We start from the raw sequence: 10,114 nt of genomic DNA, 5'->3' as shown, positions 1-10,114 counted from the left end.
TGACACTATGATCAATATGTCTCAATGTCAACACCGTCTGTTGGAAATGGTGTATCCAACGCGTAAACAGCTGTCCGTCGGTGGTGTTTTAGGATAAAGTTGAACACATCTGCTTTGCAGAATGGATTAAAATAGAAAGGGAAGATTTACAGTGAGAGGAAGGCATGACATGGGGGGGTGAACTTTATACCTCCAGAGATTTTCTGCCCAATTCTGAATGTTCTCTATCAGCCGATCTTCTTGTGTTGTTGTCAGATGAACTCTAGTGTCCCTTCCTCATCGCCCCCAGTAATGCTCCAAATGTATTCATTTGAAGGGATTTTTAAATGTGATGTTATTAATTGAACTTTCAGTAAAAGGTTGGTTTGGTTTACATTCCCACTATTGGCAGAAGTTGGACATTTCAAACAAATCCATGACTTTGAGCTATGTTCAACTATTTCAACCATGTAGCATGACTTTTAGACTGTGAGCAGATAATTTAGCAATCTATTTCTACCATTTTTTTAGGTAAATATGCCCACTGTTTCCATCTGTAACTTGTGGCTATTTCACCATGTTCAACCTTTTTTTCACTATCACTATCTGTCTGTTTGTGTTAACTTTAGAGGTCTCTGCTAGCTTGCTATGTACTTTGCATGCACTCTTATTCACAATATGTGGCCTTCAGGTTATATACTTAATATGTGGGTGCATATTTTCCGTCAAATTAGGATTTGTAGTTCAAATTAATTCAATAATAATTTTAATTCAAAATATATCTCACTTGAATTGAGCTATTGTACAATACCTGCAGTGTATCTGCAGTGTATCACTATCTCTCTGGGTGTGTGGCTCGCCCGTCACCCTGCAGCCCTCTGCAGCACCTTGCTGGTCGCTGACCGGCTGGGTGCCTGCCAGCTGTAACCCCCGTATCATTTTGACCTTGTTTACAGTCTCACATGAAATGGCACCTTGCTGAGACCTTGTGATCAGTGCCAATCAGTACACCCCCCCCCCCGGAGGGAATATCGCGTGTCTACCCATCCTCCCTGCCGCCTGTCTGCCACTGAGCCCACAGCTTTACTGGATGGGACCACAGACGCAGCAGACGGGCCGCATCATTTCATTTCCTCTCAGGATCCGTGATTTGGCCTTTTGCTCCATCTCCTTTCACAAAGTATGATTCATACATTTACTGTTGCCACTTCACCTCGAAGAAATCAGAATCAGAATCAGCTTTATTTGCCAGGTATGAGGACACATACGAGGAATTTTTCTTTGGAGCATCGTTGCTCACACTGTGCTTACACATACAAAACAAAATATACACACTAATATATACACACTCTAAACAGAAACAATATAGAGGCATGAGTGCAATGAAGAGTTCAATAAAAATGATTTAAATGTGGAGCATAGTGCAAAAGAGACTGTGATAAATAGTATTATGTTATTATATTACAATATGATCAGTATTACAGTAAATGTTGCAGATATCCTGATTCATGTTATAGATAGATAAATAGATATTTATTGATCGCAATAAAATGGGAAATTACAGTGTTACAGCAGCAAAATCAGTCACACAGCACAGGATATAAACATAAATGAAATACTAGGATACAATATACATACTCTACATGCATACAACATACATGAAATAATAGGAATAAAATATAAGAACAAATATTTGAATATATACAAGTTGAGAATGCAAAAATGTGCAAAGGCTTAAATCGTATGATGAAATGTAAATAGACCAATTGTGCAGGTTGCAGTATTGTGGTGAAGGTGCTGAGAGAAGGTGCTTCTGTTGGTCCAGTGTGTGTGTGTGTGGGGGGGGGAGAGAGGTGGAGAGGGTGGTTGGGGTCGGGGTCGGGGTCGGGGTCGGGGGTCATCCATTCTACCCTAACTATAATTTATCATTCGTACTCCCTTACTGGATCCTCTTCACTTGCAGTGGCTGCAGATGAACGCGCACCCTGCTATGAAAGACCAGCAGAGGGTGCTCTGACATGTTGTTTCATCAGTAAAAGACCTTTAAAAAGCACAATAGTGCAACATTTGTGGAAATAATGATTTGAATGCACACATTATTATCTCTCCTCCCCGGCACATTTTCTTCCATCATTACCTTCTCTTGTAAGTTTCCTGCAACCTGTGTTGTTAATAAATCACTGTCATATAATCACTAGAAACCAAACTCACTGCTTTCACATTGGGCTAATTTCACCAGCTACATCTATATATATATATATATATATATATATATATATATACGTATATATAATAGTCCAGACGACTGTATTGTCCCTGCTCTTTGTATGACTCGGCCAGCGAATGGGCATTATAGTCTGTGATGATGATGGGTAAATTGGACAAAACCTATGTCTATAATTGGCTAAATGGAATAAAATACATTATGGTAACATATTATTTACTGCGGCTCTGATCTCTATGAAAAATGTCATTTTTCATTTACATTTATTAACATTTCAGAATTAGGAATTTTAGATATTTTTACTAAACCGAGCTAGTATAGACCAACAACAGAGACATGTTTAGAGTTCTTAATCAGCTGACCGCTTGTAGTTCTGAACATTTAGAGAGCTTTGGAATATGTAATAATATCTAAATACAATCCAAATGGTATTGTATGCACACTACTAAAAACTTAACTATTGTCAATGTATTGTTGAATTACATCTCATCTTAAAAATGAAATTTGAATTATATTAAAAAGAAATGATTCCCCTTTTAGCTGGGGACCCCCTGGAACTCTTCAAGGACCCCTGGGCTTCCCGGACCCCACCTTGAAAACCACTGAACTAGCACACCTTTGCCTCAAACTCTGCTTTTTGTCTGCTGAATAAATAAAAACATGACTTTGTCCACAGAAATCAAATGTTTTACAGCAGCGTCCGTTTCAAAAAAAGCAAAATCAAATCATGCCTCTGCATCATGCTGGAGCTGTGTATGTCTATATGGATCATAACTGCCTTTGATCGTTGTGTTGATGTCTGCTCTCAGATGAGCTGAAGCACTCTTATGGCTTACTTTTTTCTTTTCAGACACACAAAGTGTCAAGCGAGCTGCTGAAACTGTGGTGTAAACAGCATAATAATCTGATATGTCAAGGAGTTACTGTAGTTCCTAGCCTGGATGGCAGCCGAACGTAGCCCCGCCCACAACATTTGAGATCAGGAAGTTGGGTCTGGACTTGATCCATTGTGGAGCAACTATGCTCAAACCAGAGCTGTTCGGACCAATCAAAGTGTCAGGGCGGGCTTTATGCAGTGATGGACAGATGATCGATAGTAACGTAATCAATCACGTTGCCAAAGAGCGCTTGGGTTGAATTTGTTTACAACAAAGATGGCCGCCACTGGAGATTTGTAGATTCCGTCATCGCGTCTGTTATAGAAAATTTCAACAGCGCATTAATTTTTTCACCCTTCCTACGGGATTCAGCAAATGTTCAACATAAGTACGTCACATCCTCCGTTGCTCTGATTGGTTGCAGGTCTATCCAATTGAGTGCTGAGGTATTTTATTTCCTGGTTCAGGTTGAAACACGCCCCCATAATCACAGCCCAATGAAGCAGTATCAGACTCATACTCAGAGTATGACAACGTACAATGTACAACAATGTAGTTCGTGTACTTGGCTCAAATTGCCAATTTGCAGCTGTTTAGAAATTGAAACATTTGTGTTATTGCTGAGGCTAGATATGTACCATATACGTTTGACACAACTTTGAATCTTCTTTAAAAAAAGAATCAAAAAGTAAGCTTGGATAATCAATGCAGTTATCCAGTATCAATTTTTTAAGGTTCAGTCATTGTCACGGGCTGCTTTGAGATCTAATTACATTTCTTGTTTTTTCGGTCAACTTGCCTTTTAAGCAGTGTGTTTGGTCAAGTTGTCCCTGAAACACGCAACAATATGCAGAAATGCATTGTTATCAAACCCATTTTTCATAGAACATGTATTAGATATTACATGCACTCTACCGCCAGTGGAGACAGTGAGTGCAGTCAATATGTTTATGATATTATATGATATATATATACATTACAGGCTTAACTCTTATCTGGGACTCAAAGCTAGAGTGGTCATTTAGTTTTACCTGTAGACCAGTCCAACACCAAAATATAGGATTGATAACACTCACATCACACATAGCAGTGTTTTCCCCAGGTTTGTGGAAGCCTTAGGTGCACATATTTGAGGCGGGGGGGGGTGTTTAGAGGTCCTCCCTCAAGAAAATGTGACGTTTTTTGCAATCCAAAACAGGAAATGCCTATTATTTGCGACCATTATCATATCTGTATCCATGTCTAAATTAATGGACATGGACACAGACATTAAATAAATCAAAATCAAAAAGCTTGAAGACAAAAACGACAACATCTTGACTGGGGATTCATCAGATCTGAGATAATTAATTTAGTTAGTTCACTCAACGGCTTGGGTGCTGCACCTGAGCCTTATCGACCCAGAAATGCATTTATTTAATTTGGATTTATTACTTTTTTTCTGTATTTTTCAGAAGGCCAGAACCTGCTGTACAAAATAACCCCCAAAAATAAGTCTACTCGGGACTTGTTGTCGTGTGAGACGACACAAGTTGCCACACCAAGTGACCTTTATTTCCTCAGCAGATCCAGGTCCCTGCCTGGCTGGTGGTGGACTGAATGGGGACAATTATCAAGAAACCACCTCTGTTCAGCAGCTTCATGGCGTTCTGCTGCTCCCGTGAACGACTCTGTGAGTAATTTAGAGCGACGCCTCCGTTTCGCAGACAGTTCGTGAGGCCCCCGCACATCGCACAGGTTTTAGCCTGAGAGGCAGTGGTGGGCGCAGGTTTCAGACAGCCTGTTGTTTCTCAGGCGGGTACCACGCGCCGTTACCAAGCAGGAGCGCCAACGCCTTGACAACTTTTCCACAATTTAGATGACGCCTTGCACTCAGCGCGGGGATTCTTGCACTGAAATCCAACGTGACATGTGTGATCACAACCCAAAGTCGTGTTTAATTAAATGTTGCAACACAGGGCGAGACACAGACATCGTTCCCTGCGGGGCTCATCACTGAAAAACCCCACACGTTCTGCTAAAATAGGCCACTATGCAACGTTTGTGAGGTGTAGGTTTGCTGATGTGAACCTTTATTTTAGTCATAATTCTACAAGTGACAGGTCCAGATATTTAGGACAAGGATTCTGTTCATCTACGAAATAATTCAAGAGTAGGGAAACTGAACATGTTTTAGCCTAGTTTCTTTTGAGCTATGCATGCTCAGCCTTTAGCTGCTGAGCATGTCTTTGCCGCCTTTTGAATGTCGGCACATGCTGGCCGGGCTTGTGCTTATTATTCTGCTGCAAGCTCCAGATGGATCAACGCATGCTGAAAATATTACAAGCAAGACATTTGCATGTGACCTTAATCCCTTCACTTCTGCTCCACCATGCAAACAAGTCAGTCCAATGACATTATTCCATGACCCCGGATCAGAACATTTGCACTCCATAACACTGGGTATTCAAATTGGCAGATTGTGGTTGTTTACTACAAAAGACAAGCTATGTCTCTCAAAACACGTATGAATAGTTTAAGTTCTGCCTACTTTTTTGATATTATTTTAGACATATTGGATCCCATTTGGACATTAACGCCACCATTGATATTGCTGTGGCTGAGAGATCAATACAGGCAAGGGCATAGGTTTTGGTTTAACATTGGGGGGGGGGGGGGTCGTGCCCCATAAAATGACATTAAATGTGGCCGTCAAACACTTAATTTCCAGCAACTATTTATGGTAAAAATGTAAAGGAAATAATTATTCTCCTGTATTGTTGAAAACTTTCTATAAATTCTAATCTCGCTTTGCCAAACCTGGACTAGTCCAGACATTATTGGATGGGAGAAAAATGTGCTCTGGTTGATTGGGATTTCTTTAAACCAATCACAATCGTCTTTGGAGACGCTAAGCGCTGGACGCGCCACGGCAACGCTGCAAAATAGCCTTGGGAAGGAACTTGTTTTGGTGGGACCTGTACGTTCAGAAGTAGTTGTCAACAGAAAGCTCCAATTGGACAGGTAGTCTAGCTAGCTGTCTGGATTTACCTTGCAGAGATCTGAGGACCAGGTAACCATAGTCCTCAGATTGGACGATAGTCTAGCTAGCTGTCTGGATTTCCCTGCAGATTCTGAGGACCAGGTACACCATAGTCCTCAGATTGGACAGATAGTAGCTAGCTGTCTGGATTTCCCGTAGAGATCTGAGGACCAGGTAACCATAGTCCTCAGATTGGACAGATAGTCTAGCTAGCTGTCGGATTTCCCTGCAGAGATCTGAGGACCAGGTTACCATAGTCCTCAGATTGGACAGATAGTCTAGCTAGCTGTCTGGATTTACCCTGCAGAGATCTGAGGACCAGGTACCATAGTCCTCAGATTGGACAGATAGTCTGCTAGCTGTCTGGATTTACCCTGCAGAGATCTGAGGACCAGGTAACCATAGTCCTCAGATTGGACAGATAGTCTAGCTAGCTGTCTGGATTTACCCAGAGATAGAGGACCAGGTAACCATAGTCCTCAGATTGGACAGATAGTCTGCTAGCTGTCTGGATTTACCCTGCAGAGATCTGAGGACCAGGTAACCATAGTCCTCAGATTGGCAGATAGTCTAGCTAGCCTGTCTGGATTTACCCTGCAGAGATCTGAGGACCATAGTACTCAGAAATCCATCAAAGGTTAAAACTCCAACACTAAGGAAGCAGAAGGTAGCGGAAATCCGGCCAAAACAAATTCCGGCAGCAATGAGAAATCCCGGAAATGGAACATAGTGGACATGGACTATGAATATTCAAAACACGTGTTTCAGGATGTTTTTTATGTGACATCCCAACAACAAATCTGAAAAAGAAGGAGACCTTGCTAAAGCCACAAGCTCTAAATTTTGAATAGTTAAATCAATCTATCTATCTATCTATCTATCTATCTATCTATCTATCTATCTATCTATCTATCTATCTATCTATCTATCTATCTTTTGTAACCCCACAATGTTGCAAAGTAGACGCAATTCTTGTAATCCGTACATGTTTGAGGCCCCTGAACAGTTAGTTTTGACTCTTTTGGGGATTGGCTTGTATTTCTTATTTTTTAGAGGTGGAAAATCTACCTTTTTTAAATATTGGGGGGAAATCTACCCCTATGAGTGCAAGATTTAGTCCATCATGGTTCACTATCTTTAAATGTGTATTATTCAAAGAAACAAATACCGAGACTTTAAAAAGGAGGATCCCTAACTCTTTCCTTTGGAACTTTGTCAAGAGACTTGATGAAGGTCCAGAGGGACCAAGACATGAGTTTCTTCAACGACTGGTGATGATGGAGCAATTCCTTCTTCAGGTCTAATATTATTGTGTTCATAGTTCATGTGCATATCGTCCTAAATGTACCGGCATGTCAGGAAGCAATAAGAAATATTGTACAATGTAGAATTGAGGGCTTTTGATTAATGCATTAGTACATCTTTTAATTTATTTGTATTGTGTGTGTGATCAGTGGATGTTCTTAAACAAGTGTGAAATGATTGATTGACAACGAAAGGTAAGCCCACCATTACACCAGAGATACTTAAGACCAGTAATAAGCCTGAATACAGTCTGAAGCACACCATTGTGTAAAATTGCATTTAGCATGCATGGATTTTAAGATATTAACATGCATGCATTTGCAACAATAGCCGTGGTCATTGTTTCTGGATCTTCATTAATTCTGTAATTGTCCGCTGCCAGTGATTTACTGCCAAGTTCAGTAAACATCAAAGCATTTTCCCTTTGCTGCTGAAACCAGACATAACCCATTAATGCATATTGCATCTTGAGCTCAATAAGTTGCCTAATGAATTCTGAGAGGCAACAACAGCTTCTGGTTGTTGTGTGTGTGTAGAAAGTATTTTGTCCCTCTTTGCTTGTGTGGTTACGGTGTGTGACCGTCCTGCCGTCTGTTTGTACGGTGTGCGTTGCTGATTATAAATGAGGACAGTGGGGTGTGTGTGTGTGATGGTAATGTGGCCTTCAGTGCTCTCCTTGCCCATTAATAACCAGGTTGGCTTTGATGTGGCCACGATGAGCGAGGTGGCCCCTTTGCTTGCATCAGTTGCGGCACGTAAACCCGCCTGTTGTGTTATCTCCTTACCTGCTCAAGGGTCCACCTGAGTTGGTTCACCTGCCAGATACATTAAAGAACCTGTGTTTTTTTCTTTTTGATCAATATGTCACAGTGGCCCGTACCAAGCCAAAATCACATAACTGCATTCGTTCTGTATGAAGCTCAAAATAATCTTTCGCAATACAACAACACAAATGTGTAGAGAAAGACAAGGCGGCTACGTCCTCAGAGGGGAACTCCATTGGAAACAACCTACCTGTAACACAGAGATGAAAAGCAGATGCATATCTGTGTGTGGCGTGAAGTTATGGAACGCATTACCAGAGGAATTAAGACATAGTAGGAATGGCTTCAAATTTAAAAAAGGGTTAAAAGACATGACATTAGATACGTAAAGAAATTGAATGTACAATTGTTGTTGTGGGTTGGGGTTTTGTTGGGTTTGTTTTCCCGTTTCGGCCTCCCTGTGAATGTCTGTGTTTTCCCCGGTCCCGTGTGCTTGGTCCTGTCTCATCCCCCCGGTAGCGTCTGTATGTTTCGCATTTTGTTTCATTTTGAAATCTGTTTTCTTTCCTGTCCTCCTCCAGGCTTGCTCCCCGTGTTTTCCCGCTCCTGTGATTACCTGATGTTTTCCACCTGTTTCCCCGCCCTCTCGTCACCTGCCTCTTGTTGTCTAATTACCTGGTGTATTTTAGGTCTGTGCGCCAACAACTAAAAGTGCATAAATAAAGAATCGTAAAAGCTTCATCCTTCTAAATCTTGTCAGCCCTCCTAGTCGGTGTGTTCCTGCCCGTCTCCTCATGGTTCCCTGTGGCTGTCCATGCCCAGGCACAGCCTCCGTGTTTTCCCCGTAAGTCTGTTCCACGTCGAGTCTCATCCTCCCTGTTTCGACCCCTGCCTTCTGTCTGGATCTCTGTTTGAACTTTTTTCCCCCTTTCTCCTGTGTTCTTGGAACTCCGGCTGTTGCTACCTTTTGTTAGACTGTCTAAATAAAGACCCTCTGTTTAACGGATTATTCTGCCTCCGTGCTGCATTTGGGTCCTTTCCCCCGCATCCCGTCACAATTGTGTTAGAATGTTGATGACAGTGATGATGGTGTTGATGTCATCATTATAATCATTATGGTTATCATCATTATTTAGGGTATTATTTACCTTAGGGTGGCAATGTACTGTATATATATGTATAAGTACTGACCCTTAATGGGTATATGTAGGCATGTACAGTATGTATGTATATATGTTGGTAAGTGTATAAATGCATCTGCAAACACACTGTATGTATGTATGCATGCATGTGGAAAGTTATTTGCGCAAGTGTATATAGTTCTTTGTAACATTATGTCCATTCAAAAATATTAAATTAATGTTGAAGGCTTGGCGTTCAACACTTAAATGATTAAGTAATAGATTTGACTTCCAAGAAATACGTAGATTTGAAAACAAAAATCCAAATCGAAGCCGCAGATGCCGGGATATCCTGACCTTTAGTCTCAGGTGTAGGTTAAGCACCAAAAGCATTGGATTGTACATTTCCCACAATGCAACTTGTCTTTCCTTAAACTTTCTGTCCAAGGTACATGTTCACATCTTGGGTGAATACCTCAAGGTGGGTGTCAGAAACTACGCGCTACAGCTTTAAATCTGCTAAAATTGTTTTATTTACATTGGACCATTGGTTTTATGGCCCATAACATTGTTTTCATTCACTCTTACAGCTCTCACCTGGATCGAAGAAGAAAACCTAACAACCCGACATAAGCTACCTGGCCAGCACCAAGCGGCAAATGCAAGCTGATCAACGTTTAGCTGCAAAAATGTCTGAGATTTTTTTTTATGAATAGTTAATTAGGAAACAAACTAGAAGTACAAGGAGTAAATCATGGGCAGGAACAGGACTCTTAACCCTTGTGTTGTCCTCGGGTCAAACTGACCCGTTTCAAAGTGTT

This window comes from Etheostoma spectabile, chromosome 6 (assembly GCF_008692095.1).
Source record: "Etheostoma spectabile isolate EspeVRDwgs_2016 chromosome 6, UIUC_Espe_1.0, whole genome shotgun sequence".
NCBI lineage: Eukaryota > Metazoa > Chordata > Actinopteri > Perciformes > Percidae > Etheostoma > Etheostoma spectabile.
Note: the sequence above shows the minus strand (reverse complement) of the source record.